The sequence below is a fragment of the Topomyia yanbarensis genome, chromosome 3 (assembly GCF_030247195.1).
Source record: "Topomyia yanbarensis strain Yona2022 chromosome 3, ASM3024719v1, whole genome shotgun sequence".
In the NCBI taxonomy this organism is placed as follows: domain Eukaryota; kingdom Metazoa; phylum Arthropoda; class Insecta; order Diptera; family Culicidae; genus Topomyia; species Topomyia yanbarensis.
The window spans coordinates 53309478-53329219 of NC_080672.1; the positions used below are offsets into that span (position 1 = coordinate 53309478).

Consider the following 19742-nt stretch of genomic DNA (forward strand, 5'->3'; position numbering starts at 1 on the left):
TTGACTCAGTTAAGATCTAAGATATCACAAAGTTTCAATTTCCAGCTATGGATAAAACATGGGAATTTCATTAATTGAAACTTAAAAAGGTACCCGGGTACCGCGTCGGACACATAACGGTTAACCTCAACCAGATTTTTTAATCATCGAAAAAAAGTTCCTTCGCCTTATTGGATTTAGCTTGAAAAATAGTTAGGTATAAAATTATTATTGCCAAAACGTTGCCAGATATATAACCCTTCCAACGCGTGCTTGTTTATCAAAATCAGTGTAAAAAATACCATCGCTCGAGCTTGCCAAACAAACTGACCTACTGACTCCACTCTACTCTACATAAACTATTTATTTAGTATCGCGGTAGGAAAACGATCCCTTCGACAACTAGATTTAGTGCTGTTGTTATAAACCCATATAAGAACAGCGAACACATAATTTGTAAAATAGTTTTATGTCTTTAATGAAAAATGGTAGGGCATGTTGTCTCATCTCGTAACTACTGTCGCCGGAAAGATTAGCTTGATTGGAAGCAAAAATATTTATAAGGAGTTATTATCAGGTAAAGCAATTATTGTTTTTATATTTTTTGTTCATAATAAAGGAATTTAACCTTTTAATGTGAAATAAAGTGAATTAGTATTGATTTTATGTTTATTTATTTTTTTTTATGCATCTGATAAAAGTAAGTATTTTTTCTGAATTCATCTATAATTCTGTATGCATTTTGTATGAATGTGATATGGTTTTTCGACATATTTTGAAATAAATTTGGTTTGAATAATTTTTTCAAGAATTTTTGCATTATTTTTAATAATCTTAGATTTTATTATTTTCAAGATTTTTGAGATAGTTTTGTATGTACCAAATTTTGAGTGAACTTTGTTTGAATTGTGTATGAATTAAATTAAATTCAGTATGTATATTGGCTTGAAAATTTGCTTACAGATTGTTCATGAAGTTTGCATAATGTTTGTAAGAGTTTCATTATAAACTTGCTAATACCCGCCGCGCGTTGCTGCGACTTTCGACGAAATAGGAGGAAAACACAATTTATCTGGCGGGCAGATACTCCCCAATCAGTAGCACACAAACCCGCTCCATAACAAACGCCTACTATGTATAAATTTTGACGGATGAACTTCGGATAAGTTATTCTACGTAATATTTTGCGCGAAAGATTCATTTTATATTTAATAAAAAAAACGCAAACGACGTGCCGATAAGTGGTATGATATTTTTCGCTAACTTATTAATAATTTTTTATTTTTTTTTTCATTTTGTATGAAACTGATTTTGCAAAAATTGGGTTATTGGGTTATTTTACTGATTTATCAAATTTGCTGCGATGTTTGTAAAAATTTGATGTGAATTGTGTATACAACTTGTATTGCTTCCTTTGGATTTAGCATGCATTTTTCAAAATGTGTTTTTATTTTGAACAGATTTTATTTGAGCTAAGTTTTAATTTTATTACAGTTTTGTTGGAATTTGCCATGAATTCTGAGTTCTGTGTGTCAATTTTAGGTGTAGTACCGTAATTGGTGGCCGAGTTTTGTGTTTGTTGTGTTTGAAACATTTTTAATTTCAATCCTCGGCACAGGTTGCAAAAAATTAAATTTTCGACTTCGAGTCGAGTAAACTTTTGAGAATAAAACAACTCAAACAAAACAATTTATCACTTACTGTGAAATTTAAGTCCAAATCGATTATCTGTACTGCAGTTCATGTGGAGATTGTGAAGGCAAACATACGCTAAATTTACAAGAACAGTAGAGTTAATACTCACCATTTAAACGCCTGTACTCATAATAACATCCAACAAAGTAAATAATGGATCATATCGATAAACATTCAGTGAAATATCATGAAGAATATTTTGCAAGTTACTCTTCTTCAAATTAGTATAATGTTACCTATCTACTTAACACGGCCGTAAATCACTTATTTCTCACAAGTATTATTTTCGTTCAAGATTTTCGACATTTACAAAGTTTTTCAAGGATATTTTTTTTACTATCTTCCCTTTACAGATGAAACGGAATATATGTTTCCCACATTCACGATAAATTCATTTTCTTCCTCAGCTGCACGTGCACTGCATAAATTGGCAACTTCCATCTGCCGGAACAAAACTTTCTTCGACTGATCCAGCCATCACCGCCCAGCAAATAGTTTACACACACACACCAGAACCAGCGGTTATCCACGGCAGATGCTGCAACGGATTCTGATAGATTCACTTAATCATTTCTCGCTCTCGGGAAAACTAAATTGCACTCCTGCGATTGCATCACGTACCCGGGGCGAGGATTCCCATCCTAATCCCGCACAGCGAACTGACCAGACTAAAAGATGGGCTTACTCGGATTCAGCACATCTTGGCTGAAGATGACACCAGCTGGGCAGTAAATTGATTCGGGCAAAATTTTATATTCTACTGCCGTCGTCTTACACTAGCACCACTTTTTCGAGTAAATTACAGCGACTGTATTACGGTTTGTGGGTTTATAGGTTGGATACTGACCATACGAGATTTTGGTTGCAGTTCATTAGCACTTTATGTAGTAACTTTTTAAGCTATCTTTTATATGCGTTTATATTTCTACATGGTTTCATCCAGAATGATATATTTTGCTGCATAAATAATGCAATTTAAAAATTCATAACTACAGATAAGCACTTGAATCTTTCGTAGAATGAAACCATCCGTTCTTAATTCGCATCGTTAAACACCTCCGCACAATTTATACCACGACTGGATCATCAAACACAATTGCTAAAACGAATAATCCAGACAATCCCAGGCAGACACGATTGCACTGATCCAGTAACGAGAAACCACTGATCCACGTTTTTCTCCCGTCCGCAATAAAAACTCCACCCACCCGTATCCTGCCTGAGTCACCCGTCCGACGCAGATACTACTACAGGGTGGCGATGGTGAGATAGCTGGGGACGACCGATGGGAACGTTGGAGGGTTCACACCTTGTTGTTGCCCCAAAACTCCATCAAACTGATGTATCGATCCCGCTGGGAGCGACTGCAGCGACCGGAGACACACTTTCCCTTGGCAAAAGTCAGCAACAAACTGTTTCCGTCCGTGTTTTCTTGCGAGGGTTAGAGCAATCAGCAGTGCCCTCGGTAGCAGCCGAGGTTACATTGAGTAGGACCCCGGCAGCAAGCAGGGAACATGCTCACTGCCAGTGCTGCGGTGTGTTGCGCTCTTTCGCTCATTCGAATGCTCTTCCCGCCCGGTAGAAGCAACAGAGTGTAAATCCGCCACTACCACATGTATACTACTTTTGAAAGCTTTTCTGTGCAGACAGGAGCGAGAACTCGGAGCTTTCGGAAACGGAAAGGATGGGAAACATGTTTGAATCGTGCTCGCTGTGACGGCGTTGTATAGATTGGTCTTTCATGTGGATCAGATGGGTTAGATATTATACGTGGGAGTTTAGAGAACGTTTGAGGGCGGTTAGCTCTGATCAGATTTGACGAAGAAACGGTTCTTCGGTCTCTGTTGATGGTAGTTTGTGTTGATGAGGCCGTGCTGTTTAGTGATTTTTTCAGTATTGCCTATTATACGTGTCATAATTACTACATGCAGGTATCATTCGTGATTGTCTATAAAGGGGAGGGCGGGGGGGCGGTGGGGGCAATCCTAAAACTCTGCACACTGCGGTCTAAAATTCCGAATTTTTTTAAAGAAATTAATCCTCAGAAATTGGCGGTATCGAAATTATGTGACCACAAAAAATGTTTTTAAACATTTATTTCAAAATTCTTAAGTTATATGAATTCACTTTGGAATTACGCAACAATAAAGGTTTTCTTAGAAACACAAAAAGTGTTTTATTTTTTGGAGCTAGCGTCAATCCGGCGTTAGTGACGGATTCTAAAGTGTGACGGTAAATATGAAGTGACCGTATCATCACATAACTGATCGTCATTTAATCCCTATTTTCTTCGCGTAGTGTTTCAGTTACACGAAGCCACTGTCCATGAGTCGACCGAAATACTGGCGAGTCACATTCGGGCAACTTGCGATTCGTTTTTTTACCGTTTCAATACCGTAGTAAACGTCAAGGTGGTCATACCAACCAAAAGTGAATTATTTCTGAATTTTTGATTATTTGCACACATTCTAAACTTGAAAGTAAAAAAATCCAAACCGAATTTAAGGCCTTTTCAATTTGTTACAGTTCTAGTGCCGAACCCTGCCCGTTCAAAAGAAATGCGGACGAACATGGTCAGGCGATTTAAACAGTTTGACGTTTGACTCAACTCGCCTGTGCTAATTGCCCCTCGGAACAAATGCAATTTGCGAATGCGATTTAAAGGCAATTTCAATACTTAGACAAATTTTCTGGCGGCTGAAATGGACTTGGTTGTTTTTTGAGTTTTTCAAACATGGCGGTTCATGTTTGGCTTAAGTTTAAAATTGTTTTTTAAACAATTGGCGTGTTCTCGCTTGTATTTTGTTTGTCTAGTGCACTTAATTTAGCCAACAAATGTTGGAAATTGTGGAATCGTGTGTAAGTATAGTGGAACAAGATCTTTGACCTAAAGTCTAAATAAAAGTCTGATTGTGGTAAGTTTTGTGTGCAATACGAATTTCACCATCGATTCTTCCTATAGTTTGGTGGTGATTACCTAGTGTACCGATAAATTTATGTGAGTAGATATTGAATCCGAAAATAATTATTATTTTTAATTTTCATATTAGGCAATTAAGGGCGATTAAATAGCGCGTTCCCTGGGCGATTTGGGGCGATTTAAGGGCGTGTAGAACGGCAAAAAAATGACGACGGAAAATTGCCCAAATGTTGCATTTAAAATAGCCCCCAAATTGCCAGCAAATTGCTGGCAAATTGTAGGGCAATTAGCGCATCCGAGTTGGAAAATAGCTTCCTGCTAGCCAGCAACTTGCCCTTTTTGACTGGGTGTAGACAATCTTTTCATTTTTCGCTCGCTGTATCCCTGTCAAAAAAAATGCGGACGAACATGGTCAGGCGATTTAAACAGTTTGACGTTTGACTCAACTCGCCTGTGCTAATTGCCCCTCGGAACAAATGCAATTTGCGAATGCGATTTAAAGGCAATTTCAATACTTAGACAAATTTTGTGGCGGCTGACATGGACTTGGTTTTTTTTCGCGTTTTTCAAACATGGCGGTTCATGTTTGGTTTAAGCTTAAAATTGTTTTTTGAACAATTGGTGTGTTTTCACTTGTACTTTGTTTGTCTAGTGCACTTCATTAAGCCAACAAATGTGGGAAATTGTGGAACCGTGTGTATGTATAGTAGAACAAGATCTCTGACCTAAAGGCTTAATGAACGTCAGATTGTGATAAGTTTTGAAGTGCAATACCAATTTCACCATTGATTCTTCCTATAGTTTGGTGGTGATTACCTAGTATTCTGGTAAGTATATGTGAGTAGACAATGAATCCGAAAATAAGCATTATTTTTAATTTCCATATTAGGCAATTAAGGGCGATTAAATGGCGCGTTCCGTGGGCGATTTGGGGGCGATTTAAGGGCGGGTTCGGCAGCAAAAAATGACGGCCTAATTGCCAGCAATTTGCTGGCAAATTGAAGGGCAATTAGCGCATCCGAGTTGGCAAATAGCCCCCCGTTAGCCAGCAGCTTGCCCTTTTTGACTGGGATTGTGCGCCCAACGATGCGCCAGGTGACCAGGTGGACATTATACGAGTAGTCCTCACCCACTTTTTAACTGTTTGGCAAAGGGTTATGTTGATGATGGATTGCCGGACATCTGCGTGCAAAAAACTGCAGCTGGCTTTTTTATAACCTTTCATCCATTTTTGTACAGATTCTAGTCACTTCTGCAATGGCATGTTGGGTAACTTAAAGGATGTTGCACCACCGAAAAAACGCTGTGCAAAATTACCTAGTGGTCCGATCCTTTTCAAACGATCAGATAATAAAATATATTAGTAAGATTTTGGCATATTTATTTCATTCAATTTCAATACCATAACCGTACGCTCGCACCTTCAGCTTAACTTCACTCATTTGGTTCTGTACAACATCTGGCTGCAGCTTCTTCTGTACGGACACTCACTTCTTCTTCATGTCTTCCTCAGATCTGACGGGGGATGCTTCCGTACTGCCTGCATCATAGTTGCCCAGAATTTTTCGATGGGCTCCGATGCGTTAGAAGGGATTCATATCCTTGGGTACAAAAATGGCCTCTTTGGCTTCGTACCACTCCAGGACAACATTTGAATAGTGGCACTAAGCTAGATCCGGCCAGAAGATCGTAGTGTCTTCGTATTGCTTCAACAAAGGAAGCAGACGCTTCTGTAGACACTCTTTGAGGTACAGTTTACAGTTCAGGAATCAGAATATATTGGCTCAAATGGCACGTTCCCCGTACATAGTCGGGGATTTGTGCCTCCGAATGAGTTTTCAAAAATTCATAATTTTTCTGTGCACTCTAGTGTGCAGTTTCCGGGCCCGTGAATTTCCCGCCGTATTTTGCTGTTTGTCACAATTTGGAGCCTTCTACACTTTGTATGCTTTCACCACACGCTTGTGATCCTTATCACTAATTGAACATCCATTCGGACCGCATTTCTCCTTCCGTTCGACGCTTAGAGTTTGGTAGTATCGTTTAATCACACGACTCACCGTTGACTGCACGATTTTGAGTTGTTTTCCGATGTCCCGATGAGGGAGTTGAGGAGTTTTCCAAATTTAGAAAAACTGACAGTTATAAAAACAATACACTTTCAATCACTTGTACTCAAATTTTCAAGAAACAACATTTTTTCTGTGATGCAATTTGATATGGGACACCCTTTAGACTCAATTCTGAGGGATTCCTGCCGAAAAACCTGATAACTCTTCTCTGATTATTTGGATGGAATCCTGTCATTCTAAAGTTATTCTGCTCCTTCAGAGCCTTGATGAAGATGCCACCAGAATTCTGAGTAAGATTACATGAGCAAGATAATGTTAAATTCTGAACAGGTTACAATGTTGAAGAGTTTAGTGTCAGAATCGAATAAGGATCCTACACAAAAAATGATTCTATCATAATTCCAATAAAATTACAGAAATGTTTGAATAGCAATCCTAGGATTGCTAATTTCATATGGCACTTTCTATGTTAATTTTCTCCGATCATAGATAAATTTTCAAACTTTTTTAACGACATTCCATTAGCTAGAGATTACTGAGTAGGGAAAGACATTAGAGACAGGCTTAAAATCTTACTGCCTAATCTTTTGTCTTCTGCTGGTAGGAGTCGAGCTTAGGCAGCATTACTACGAATCGCTCAAATCTACCAACATGCCTCAACGGCAAAAGCAGACTTGTCCCTCTTTACCGTAAGAAAGTAGAAAAGAAAAATGTGGGTACATATTAGTCGAAAAAATAAAAGGATAAAAAGGAACTGGTGGGAATCCATCGGCAGCGATGGATAGTCGCTGTAGGCCAAGCTATCAGTTTACACACAGGAACAAACCCACCAGTGCAAAAGCAATGGCAATAGTCTAATAAAAATCTATCCCGGCATTCGAAAGGCATACAGCAGTACAGTGAAGACCCGATTTTTTCAGCACCCGATTTTGTCAGCCCCCGTTTTTATCTACCCCCGATTTTATCAGCTTCATATGAAAATTGATAGTTGGTAGTTTGATGGCCTTTAGCAGACGAATCAAAATGAATTCGAGTAAATCCTTTCTTGAGTATATTTTTCTGATCCTAGAGATCCGAAACATGCAAACATTTTTTTTTTAATTTTGCAAAGTCAGACCCCCTTAAGGTAAGTTTAAGCTAAATAATCAGGAAAGGCTATAAGGTTATATCGAGGGACTAAAGAAGAATATTTTAAGAGTTTCGGTTTCTTAGAAATATTGAAAAATGCATATCCCGATTTGGTTTTATCAGCCTAAAATTCACCAAGGGGCTGATAAAAACGGGTCTTCACTGTATTTCATTCATGCTGTAATCATCGACAGTTTTTTCAGTGGTGATTTTTTTACTTTTCTTTTATTGGTTCTCACGGTAAAGAGGCCGTTGAGGCATGTTGGTAGACTTGAGGGATTCATAGTAATGCTGCCTAAGCTCGACTCCTACCAGCAGAAGACAAAAGACTAGTCAAAAAGAATTTAAGTAACGATAGTAACCAAAAAATAACAAAACGCGATAAGGCGAAAAGAAATTACAAATAGCATGATAAAGCTACTGATATCATGAACATGACTCCACGTGTCAAATTCGAAAGTAAGCCCTAGAATAAAATATCACGATAATTTGAACAGAAACTTCGAAAATGGTTACTAGGATCGAAGACAAGCATATCAATAAGACTGGCAACTGTGTCAAGAATCCGGAGACAGTAACATCAACGCCACTTGCGGCTAAAGGTGGTACTTTCCAGAGTGATGCATACACATATAAATTTTTACATTAAGCTTCTTAGCATCTTCCAATAGAGGCGCTGTAACCTTTGTCGCTTCTCGTTTGTATGGGGGAAGAAAAGAGATATCAGTCTTCTTAATATGTAGTCCTCGTTAGGATCCTGAAACCATGAACATAAATAATCATAAATATCTACTCGTAACTAAAATACCACCACAACGTGAATAAAAATCATGACAAAGGTCCTGAAATCATGATCATAAATCACATTACTCATAATTAAAATATCAAAAATGACTAAAATCTTGAAATCGTGGACATGAATCCCTCCACTCATGACTAAAATATCACGATAGCGTGAATTGAAATTACGAAAATCACGACTAGGATTTTGAAATCATGAACATGTATCCCACTAGTCAAACAGAAAAATCCAATAGTAAACTCATGAATAAAAAAGCACGGTAACGTGTTGAGAAATCACAAAAATCGCGAATAACCTTCTGTAATCATGAACAACTTTTGTCTGTCGCCTGAATATTCCCAAATTATGAACTAGAATCATAACAAAAACTACAGGGAATAACAACAGTGTATTTCAGAATATATGTTTGAATGTAACGTGATGTATATATTTGGAGCGAACTAATTTAGTGGAAACACAAATAGTTTTATGAATGCGAGGTTTATTATTCATAAGTTCAGGAACTTGATCATGAATTTCGTATATCGTCCAGGTCTCGAAATCGTGACCTTTTTTATGGATTTTTGAACGGATTTTTTCCGTGTGGAATATTTCTAACGTTTCAATATAGGAGTCCTGTTTCATGATTTTCGGTCTGTTTTTGACCCGATTTTTTGAACATTAATATTTGCCATTGTACTGAATGAAAATTGAGATTTTTGTGCTATCTGAATGGAAATAGGTACACAAATTTTGTAACTCATTCTGTGGAATGTACAATTACTGAAAATAACCAAAATAATGGATTTTATGAAAGCAGTTATTATTTGCACCATGATTGGTCCGTATAATTCGCTTATAAGTGAGCCAGACTATCTCCACCTCTTTGACAATGGAAACTATTTTTGTAAATTGAGCCAGATACAAAATCGGGGTGTGGTATGCGAGTACGGAACCATTCGTGTGTTACACTCGTGTTGGTAACACTAGCATGACCTGGCGGCCGAATCCATCGTTTGCTGAGAAAGGGTCACTACACTGAGCATGTCGGTGGCGAAGCACCCGTCTGCCTGGCACCAGCGATGGAATATCTTACCATCAATGTATTAGAGCTGGCAGCAAAAGCTACCCGTGATTATAAATAGATCAGGATCTTCCTCCGTTATCTGCAGCTGGTCACTCGGAATGACGAAGAGCTGAACAAATTGCTCTTCGGCGTGACTATTTTCCAGAGTTGTGTGTTGCCTAATATCCGGGCCATTCTGGTGCCATAGAAGATTGAAAAGAAACCGAAGAAATCGGTTACCACCGCATAACCATACAACATAATACAACTGAGTATTCTAAGCAATGAAATACCTTGTTCATCCAATGCCGAAGAAGATGGTTGGCAGGGCACTGATGACTTATGAGCATGTTAATAACCCAAAAAAATAACTTTGAATGTTGGAATATATGGAATGGACTTTAATATTTTAAATGTTTATTAATTTCGCATAATGGTTTATTTTTCATGCTTCATAATACAAATAATTTATTGAAACGCTAGTCTATTATACTCCACATTATTCCAAGGAACCCTTTAGATCGCCCTATGATTTATATATGTATCAATAGGGCATTTCTTGCTGAACAACAAATAAATAAATTTAGCTGCTACTACCTGCTACTCTACAAACCGTAGCCCCTTAAAATTAACCCAAAACAACCAAAGAACCGGCATTCATCATAAAAACGAAGAGATGGCGAGTCTATACTGCAAAAAGGTATGTTTTGACACCATCTACAACTTTCTAGAACGTCGAAAAACTTTAAAAAATCAAATAAAAACCTGTTTTAAACCACCTAGTGGTGCAATTGTGCCTTGCTCATTTATCCAAACTATAATTTAATGCCCGGTTACGTTCAATAAAACATTGTGGAAATGTCTAATTCATTCTTATTAGTATATATAAGTGCACGACTGTCGTGAACCTGATAAGCAACATGTCGACACTGACACACTGGAAACAAACAAAAAAATAATATTTATGTAGCTTAATCAGCGTGAGTTCAATGTTGTATTCATGTTAACTTCATGACGGAGAAGGGAAGGGATATAATTAGTGGGAGGGGGAGGATGCGTTGGCAATCATCCAACTTATTTTAGTATACGGGGTGGATGAAGGGAACGCAGATGGGCAGTTGGTCAGAGAGGGTGGGGGGGGGGGGGGTTGGGATGTGGAGGTAGAGGGGTAGATGGAAGGTTCAACACCGAACTTCATATCATACCTTCCATTTGAGACTAGGTTAGTGAAATTTGGTTCAGTCATCACCAAAATGGCTTTAGATCTGGAATATGCCCAGAACCCCAGGACTTCCGGAATTATTCATAGTAGACAATACATTTCATTAATTTTTGATTCGCCATCAGTGATTTAGGCCTGCGAATCGAAGTAATTTGATGTTCATTCCAATAGATTTTTAACCAATGAGGTATTACGATTGTACTGGTTTATATGAGAAATTCCTATGTGACCGCAATAACCAACCTGTAACTCCGGAACCAAAATTCAGAACTGAAAATTCAATAGCAGTCAATGGGAATATTATATCTTTCATATAAAATCAAGTTTGTAAACATCGGTTAAGAGTTTGCTGAAAAATAGGTGTGACATTAGCTCGGGAACTTTGCGAGTTCCCAGGGCACGGTGTTCCTAAAACCGTTATTAACTAAAAAAAATGACCATAAATTTGTCATTCGAAAGATACAGTATCCAAGCATCTTCTCAATGAATTTCAAAATGATCCATCGAGGGATTCGAGAGAAATTACGATTTGAAGTTTTATGACACATTTCATAAGGCTACCAGCAAACACCCACGGGTTTGGTCCTATCTCTATAAACAAAAAAATATTTGTCTACCTATTTAGTACATGGCATTCGAAAGATATAGTAATCAAGTATATTCCCTGCAAGTTTGAAAATATTTCATTGACGGAATCGAAATTTATAACGGTTTGGATGTGGTATGCGGTCATAGATGGGTTTTCTACCAGATTTCAAGCGTGATTCCATGTTTGTTCATTGACTATTTAGATCGTTTATACGTGTCGCGGTTTTTAAAGGAAAACCTTACCATTTAATTACATAAATATAATGTACAAAAGGTGTTATTTATATGGTGCACTGAAAAAATATGAAAATAGGGTTGTCTACCAAACGTTTAATATAATGTGTAAATTAAAAAAATGGATAAAAATTGGAATGTTTACTTCAAAAGGCCATATTTCAACGGTTTGCTGACCGATTCTAATTATTTTTTCATTATTGAACAGGTAGTCGTTTTATCCTTAATTTTCATTAAGAAGAATATAAAATAGAGTCATCTACATAAATAAATAGACAATATAATTGATCTCAACTATATGTATTATCATTATTTAGTGAATATTTTTGTTTTAAAAATAGCGGCCTATCCATTTTTATATACTAGTTGATTGCAATTGCTGTATAAACATCTGAATGTCAAATTCTCATGATAAGTTCAATTTGACAATAAAACTGACAATAGTTAGAGATATGAGCAGATGAACTTGTACTAATAACATCGCCTTTGACCAGTTTTAACATCTGTCAACCCAACCAGCGAATTACGATTGCACAAAATTTCCAACAAAAACCATATCATAACATAAATTGATCTGAATCAGTAAATACCTTCCTATTTTTTAAATTTATGGTTTTATTTTTCCATGATTTGTAGTTTGGGTTCGTTGCTTTCAACTAATGTATAGAATTTGATAGGTCGTTGTTTTGAATATAAAGATATTCACTAAATAGTGATAATATAGTTTATATTCTTCTTAACGAAAATTAACGATGAAACGTCTACTTGTTCAATAATGAAAAAATAATTAGAATCGGTCAACAAACCATTGAGATATGGCCTTTTGAAGTAAACATTCCAACTTTTATCCATTTTTTTAAATTTACACATTATATTTAACTTTTGGTAGACAACCCTATTTTCATATTTTTTCAGTGCACCATATAAATAACACCTTTTGTACATTATACTTATGTAATTAAATGGAAAGGTTTTCCTCTAAAACCTCGACACGTATAAACGTTCTAAATAGTCGATGGACGAACATGGATTCACGCTTGAAGTCTGGTAGAAAACCCATCTATGACCGCATACCACATCCAAACCGTTATAAATTTCGATTCCGTCAATGTAATATTTTAAAACTTGCAGGGGATATACTTGATTACTATATCTTTCGAATGCCATGTACTAAATAAGTAGACAAATATTTTTTTTGTTCATAGAGATAGGACCAAACCCGTGGGTGTTTGCTGGTAGCCTTATGAAATGTGTCATAAAACATCAAATCGTAATTTCTCTCGAATCCCTCGATGGGTCATTTTGAAATTCATTGAGAAGATGCTTGGATACTGTATCTTTCGTATGCCGTATGACAAATTTATGGTCATTTTTTTAGTTAATAACGGTTTTAGGAACACCGTGCAGGGGGTATCAAGATCCGTCCTAGTTGACCAATGTGGTCATAACTACTTTAATTGGTCATTGGTGATCTAGACCCGCAAATCTAAGTAATGTTGAACGTATTTGAATATGTATTACATCATTCGGACATCATAGGGTTACCAGTTTATATGGGAACACTCTTCAACCCGTAAGTCCGGAACCGGAAGTCCGATCAACTAAAAATTCAATAGCGTCTTATGCGAGCAGTATACCGTTCATTTGAAACTGAGTTTGTGCAAATCTGTTCAGCCGTCTCTGAGAAAATTGAGTGACATTATTTGACAAACACATACATACATACACACAGACATTTGGCGATCTCGACGAACTGAATCGAATGGGATATGACACTCGGCCCTCCGGGCCTCTGTTGGAAGATCGATTTTTGGAGTGATTGCATAGCCTTTCTTTATATGAGAAAGGCAAAAAACATGGATTTTTTACCCTCTACACCAGACGCTGCCTTAAGTGAAGCCCAACCAATGCAATGTCTTGTTCCAGAAAGATTACTAGTTCATTCACAAATTTGAGATTCCAGCTTTTTCGTTTTTTTTTCAAATAAATATCATTTCCATAAAAAAATTGAATTGGCGTGAACAACTACATAATGTTTGAAGCTCCCATAATATTAGGATAAGTCCATATTAGATTATCATTTTTCATTCGTCAATTATTACGCATATATACGTCCATTAAAATCAATTATAATTCTCACACTCCACCAACCGTATAGTACCGGTTAAAATCAATTACGGTAATGGAAAAGAAACCATCGACAAAAATCGTGACATTCGTGAGGTGGGTCGTTTTGTTTTCCCACGCCACTTTGCCATACGTTTATCGTTCTGGTCTGCGGATAAACAGAAACGTGACTCCGGCTTGACCACTACCACCACCTGGTGGTGGTGGTGGCGAGGCAATGTGCTGATGTGGCAGTCGGAAATGGACTCAAAATTTCCCCCGGGTCGTCTGTGCAGAACGGAAAGATCGAATGAAGTTAATGAAGGACCATTTATTTTGTCCAGCTGGTCGGTTCCCAAATTCGGTTCCGCTGTTGTGTGTGTGTGTGTTGTAGTTGGATTGCCGATGATGCGTTGCGTGTATTCAGACTATTGTCATAAATTACTGAAAACATGACCAGAAGTGGAGATGAAGGAATTCCTATTAGTATGGGGAAACGTCCGAAAGTAAGTATGTTCTCAACGAAAATGTTCGTCCTGGGTAGGTGTGTCGGTGGTGTAAGAGGGTGAGTTCAGAGTCAGCTGGAGTAGTGGAAAATGTTTTTTTTTGCTTTTTGCACAGAACATTGCGGAGTATGAAACCGCCAACTGTGTATTGTCCTTTTTTCTCGGTCGTTGGTTGACAATGTGCCAGACGAGTTTGTGGCATTATAATATTTAGCGATAGGCAAAGGCAGAGTTTGGGAATGGGATAGAATGAGAGTTTTGTTATTGAAACAATTTACTAAGACCATGATTTCGCATGCTGGCAGCTGGCATTTTTTTATTTAGTTTATAGAGGCTTTAACCTTAAGGTCTTTCGCCTCTTCGGGTTAGATAAATCTCTTAAGAAAATTCTCTAACCATATGTGCGAGGTTGGAATTCGAACCCAGGTGAGCTGCGTACAAGGCAATCGATTTACCAACTACCCCGTCCCCTGCTGCCAAATGTTTGGACTTATAGTCATTGTTTCGTATGCTTGGCCTTCTTTCATGATTTAGTTCTATTAAAGAGCGTTTAACATTGTTGATTGTTTCTAAATAATAAAATATACGACTTTAGATAAATGTCTCTCGAACGCTTGAACTTTTCAATTTATCCCTTGAAGATAAATATGTTTAGATTAAACATTTTATGTTTTGTATTATATTTTTGGCAAACGACTGGGCTAGGAATCTACAGACTCTAACAACTTGCCAAACTTTGAGCGCTATCACTCGGTTATAATTAAAATTGGTCGGGAAACATTGATACCTGTTCGAAATCGATCCAACCGCCATCCATACATTTCTGTAACAGAGGCCCAAATGAAAATTGATTCGCTGCCGTCGTTGCATTTTATCAGTAATAAATCCACATTGGATGAGAATAACGAAATGCATACTACCAGCAGAATTATTCTGTTTCACATTTCGATTGATGCCTGTTCAGAATGGAACAAACGTCGATGAAAGGAGATGGCAGAAGGGAAATGTTCCCAGTTATGAACCGCGACTACCGGTTAGTTTGGAGAAAATACAAGGGGCAGCCCTATGCACAGTGGTCGAAAATGCCAAAAACGTGAACTTAATTCACTAGAGGCCAAACCATCGAATATATTCACAGAGTGTCTTTGGAGGAATTGTTCGTATCAATATTCCCCACAATCTGATAACAATTTAAATTAGGCATGGCTTACTATGATCGAACTAAAAAAATTAACTTTTTATCCTGACGAGCTAGGAAGTTGGTGTCTTCGACAAAGTTTTAGAAATGATCATACTGAAGAATTTTATTGAAGAACTTGAGCTTGTAGGATTAAAGGTTGTCGATTTATAAGGTGTTTTCTATGGCAACCCCCTTAAATCTAGTTTTTTTTTAATATAACTTTTTTCATTGTGACTTTTCGTGCAAACTATGTTCTAGGCAAATGTGTAGGTAATAAAAGTTATTGAAGACTTTTACATTTTTTTACACCAACTTCAACTATGTATAAAAAAGAAATGTGCAAACCAAAATGCACGAACAGGCACTTTTTTCACTGTCTGAACTATGCACAATAAAGTTAAGAAGGTTTCGTGCATGGCACTCTAGAACCCTATGAATAGGGTAAGTTTATTTTATCTTGTTTTTTGACTTTTTCCATACAAAAATGAACAAAAAATTTTTTTTTCAATTTTTTCCGTAAAATTTAGTAATTAATGGTATGACATCCTTATGTAAGCATTAAATTCATTATACCATGTCTAACTGGGTATATATCAGTTTAGGATCTCCAATGATATTAAAAACTTTTCATTTTTGCTCCCACGCTTATAAAATCTGAAATATTCAGATATATTTGAAAATAATACTTGTAATTGAATATCAAATCAAGAATTTCAAAAATTGTGGCAAAAAAACTTATAAATTTTTTTTTTGCTGATTTTTGTATGGAAAAGGTCAAAAAACAAGATAAAGTGAACTTACCCTATTCATAGGGTTCTAGAGTGCCACGCACCAAACCTTCTTAACTTTATTGTGCATAGTTTAGACAGTGAAAAAAGTGCCTGTTCGTGCATTTTGGTTTGCACCTTTCTTTCTTATACATAAATGAAGTTGGTGTAAAAAAATGTAAAAGTCTTCAATAACTTTTAAACGAATGAGTATTTGTACATGTAGTCTTCGGTAATATTATGTAGTTTTGATACTTACACATTTGTCTAGAACATAGTTTGCACGAAAAGTCGCAATGAAAAAAGTTATATTAAAAAACTAGATTTAAGGAGGTTGCCATAGAAAACGCCTTATAAATCGATAACCTTTAGTCCTACAAGCTCAAGTTTTTCAACAATATTCTTCACTATGAGCATTTCTAAAACTTTGTCGAAGACACCAACTTCCTAGCTCGTCAGGATAAAAAGTTATTTTTTTTAGTTCGATCATAGTAAGCCATGCCTAATTTTTATTCATACGAACAATTCCTCCAAAGACACTCTGTGAATATATTCGATGGTTTGGCCTCTAGTGAATTAAGTTCACGTTTTTGGCGTTTCCGACCACTGTGCTATGGGGTTGACCGAACTGAAGACGTAGGACTATACTACTTAATGTAAAATATTTATTTTCTTAGTACATTTAGAGTAATATTAAATCAATCAGTTTAAACACAACCAATTAACATCGAATGTTACATATTGAACCAAACCTTCTTGGTTATCAGGTCATTTCATTTGTAGTAGGTGATCGAATTCGATTAAACTTATTTGAGAAGATCTGAAGAAAGAAAACCGTGACCGAACTAATATCTAGAACTAAATCTTTATAGCACAAGATCAGCTTTTAAAAATTGTAAAAAAAAATTCTATTGTGTGTGGTAAAAAAAACCCGGACCAGTGAAGGAAAATAAAATTTTAGACAATATAATCACATTTCATGTATAGACCAAGCTTTCTAGTTATATTTTGCCATTATTGTAACTTTCCTAAAGTACGCATACAAAGGTAATGCAATGGTCTTTATCGTATATCGAAACTATAAATATACAAGAATCGAAAACAATATTATATATGGACTTTGACGCGTTTTTGCAACGGTTTTTCGAGTGGCAGTGTATTAATTTATAAATATGCTTTGTAGTATGCACCTATTAGTAGAATCAATGAATTTTCGTTGTGCTTTCCATCGATCCGCGTAAATTTGTTGCTAAGAATACTTTCGTATTTGCGCAACGAAAGCACAGATTGCTACCATGCAGGTTATGCATACAACCGCTAACAAATTAAATATACCTACCTACACGTTCGCCTCAAACATTGAACCCAAGCGCACAAAGCAAAATGAGTCAACGCTGAGGACGATGGGTAAAGCGAAAGAGACAACTAGCACCACGACACTTGTTTACCGTGATTTCAGATGGACCTCAAATATACAATCGATTTTGTGTACGAATAATTGTGTTCGAGATTGTACATAAAAGTGTGCTGGAAACGAGCACAACACAAAAGAAAGCATGTGTTTGAACGGACAAGCTAAGTCGCATGTTGGACGGCACTAGGTAGCGTACCTCCACAGCCAGCGTAACGGACTTCTAACTCAGCTACACTGGCTGTGAAAATACACAGCGCAGTGATCTGCTCCGTCTGCCATGGCAACTGAGCTTGTCCGGCCAAATCCGTTATTTAAATAGTCGATGATGACGTCATTCATAGAAGCGCAGCGCGCTAGATACACAAATCTGTCCTACCGGACTTGGGAAGCGCTATCTTCCTTGTGTAAATGCGCGATATTTTGACTCGGTTGTACATAATTTAAATTTTTAATGCCATGATATCAAAAATCTTTGGGTTGGTCTATTGGAATCTATTCTTACAAGTATTTCGGGGCGATATGTGCAAAACATTTGAAAATGTATCGTGAGATGACTGAATTATATGCGTTTAAAATTGGACCACTTTTCGTTACATACCATTGTTGTGGAATTTGCAAAGTGCACCCCCATATCGAAAACAAAGACGTAGTCCTACGTCAAAAAATGTAATATTTCTCCTCTCAAGGCATCTGGTTTATCCTTTTAACCCATTTTTGCACTAAGGTTTGTTTTCATTCCATTTTTGCTCTGACCGGTACTTGAACCGGTTTTGGTCTTAATAAAACGTACCGTACAGAGCCCATCCACCGATCGGTCACCATTCACCGATCATTTTGATACCAAAATTGCTTTCACTCGAACGTTGAGCGGAATTTAGAAATAATAAATATAGCGAAACATAGAAGCAGGTGGGGTAAAAGTGCGCACCTAACAGTTTTCGTAAAATAACTATTGGTAGGAAAGCACTATAAAATCGGCATGATTCAAAATTAATACTCTCATCACACATCTTCAAAACGTAATACTAGATATCTCTTGGTTTTGCTTGTAATCCGAGAAATAATTAGTTTCTTATGAATACTCAAATTCGCACTTTTGCCCCATGGTCGGGGCAAGAGTGCGCATAGCACGGGGCAAAAGTGCGTACTGATTAAATAGCCGATTTATTACCGCCCATAAATTAAACTAGTCAATTTTAGGATATCCATCCCCTCTTACTCTTCCTTCATAACTAAAAAGTACTCTTCCCTCTGCCTCGGTTGATGTTGTTCAGTTTTCCATTATGTTGAAAAAACTTGGATGTTTCATCTTTAAGACAATGTCGTTCATGATCAAACTGTTACCCCTCGTAACATCATTATTTGTCATAGATGGGTGGATCACTACAAGAATTCTTACGAATATGCTGTTTATATTGGATATACATCTTTATTTACATATTCATAATTTTTTGTTTCTTGTTTAATTACTCTGAGCTTTTGGCACTCTATATTTTCCCTTGGAACCAGTTATGCTGGTGCTTTTGTTCCTAAACCGCTCGTATCAGTCGTAATTTGACCGGTGAGGTCGTAGTTCTTGAAGAAGCTGGTGTCTTCTTTTAACCATGGAAGAAATAGTTCAATTTTTATATAAAAAGCTTCATTCGTGTCTTTTTATTGGGGCGGATATGCTATGCGCACTTTTACCCCACCGTCAGTTTTTTAACTTATTAAATTGTTACGAGAATTACTGAATTTTTTCCATCAAATCAAATATATCTCGCAACAAACCATACGTTGAAGATTTTTAGGATACTGTAGTTTTATAGATCCTGATTTATTCAAACACCCAATTTATGATTCCCAAAATTCAAAAAATTACATCAAGGCAGCAAAAAATGGTCCTTCCCCCTCAATTTCAAGCCACTATATTCAAACCTTTTATGCTTAGATGTGCGATTAGTTGACTTAACGATACACTAAATCCATACAAAGTTGCCAGGTTCTAGCGCTTGTGTGCTTCTAAAAGTCCTATGCGCACTTTTGCCCTACGCGCACTTTTACCCCACCTTACTCTACATACAACATCACTACAATAAAAACAT

The 19742-nt window shown here is 36.8% G+C and overlaps 1 protein-coding gene across 1 annotated transcript in view; it reads right to left on the minus strand.

The window, feature by feature from the left end:
• The window catches only part of LOC131689292 (uncharacterized), a 165224-nt gene extending 162165 nt beyond the window's left edge, over positions 1-3059 (minus strand). Inside the window, exon 1 of the mRNA XM_058974279.1 lies at positions 1784-3059. The gene's annotated coding sequence lies outside the window, so the exon portion shown is untranslated. The remainder of the gene's footprint in view (positions 1-1783) is intronic.
• Between the last annotated feature and the right edge of the window lie 16683 nt (positions 3060-19742).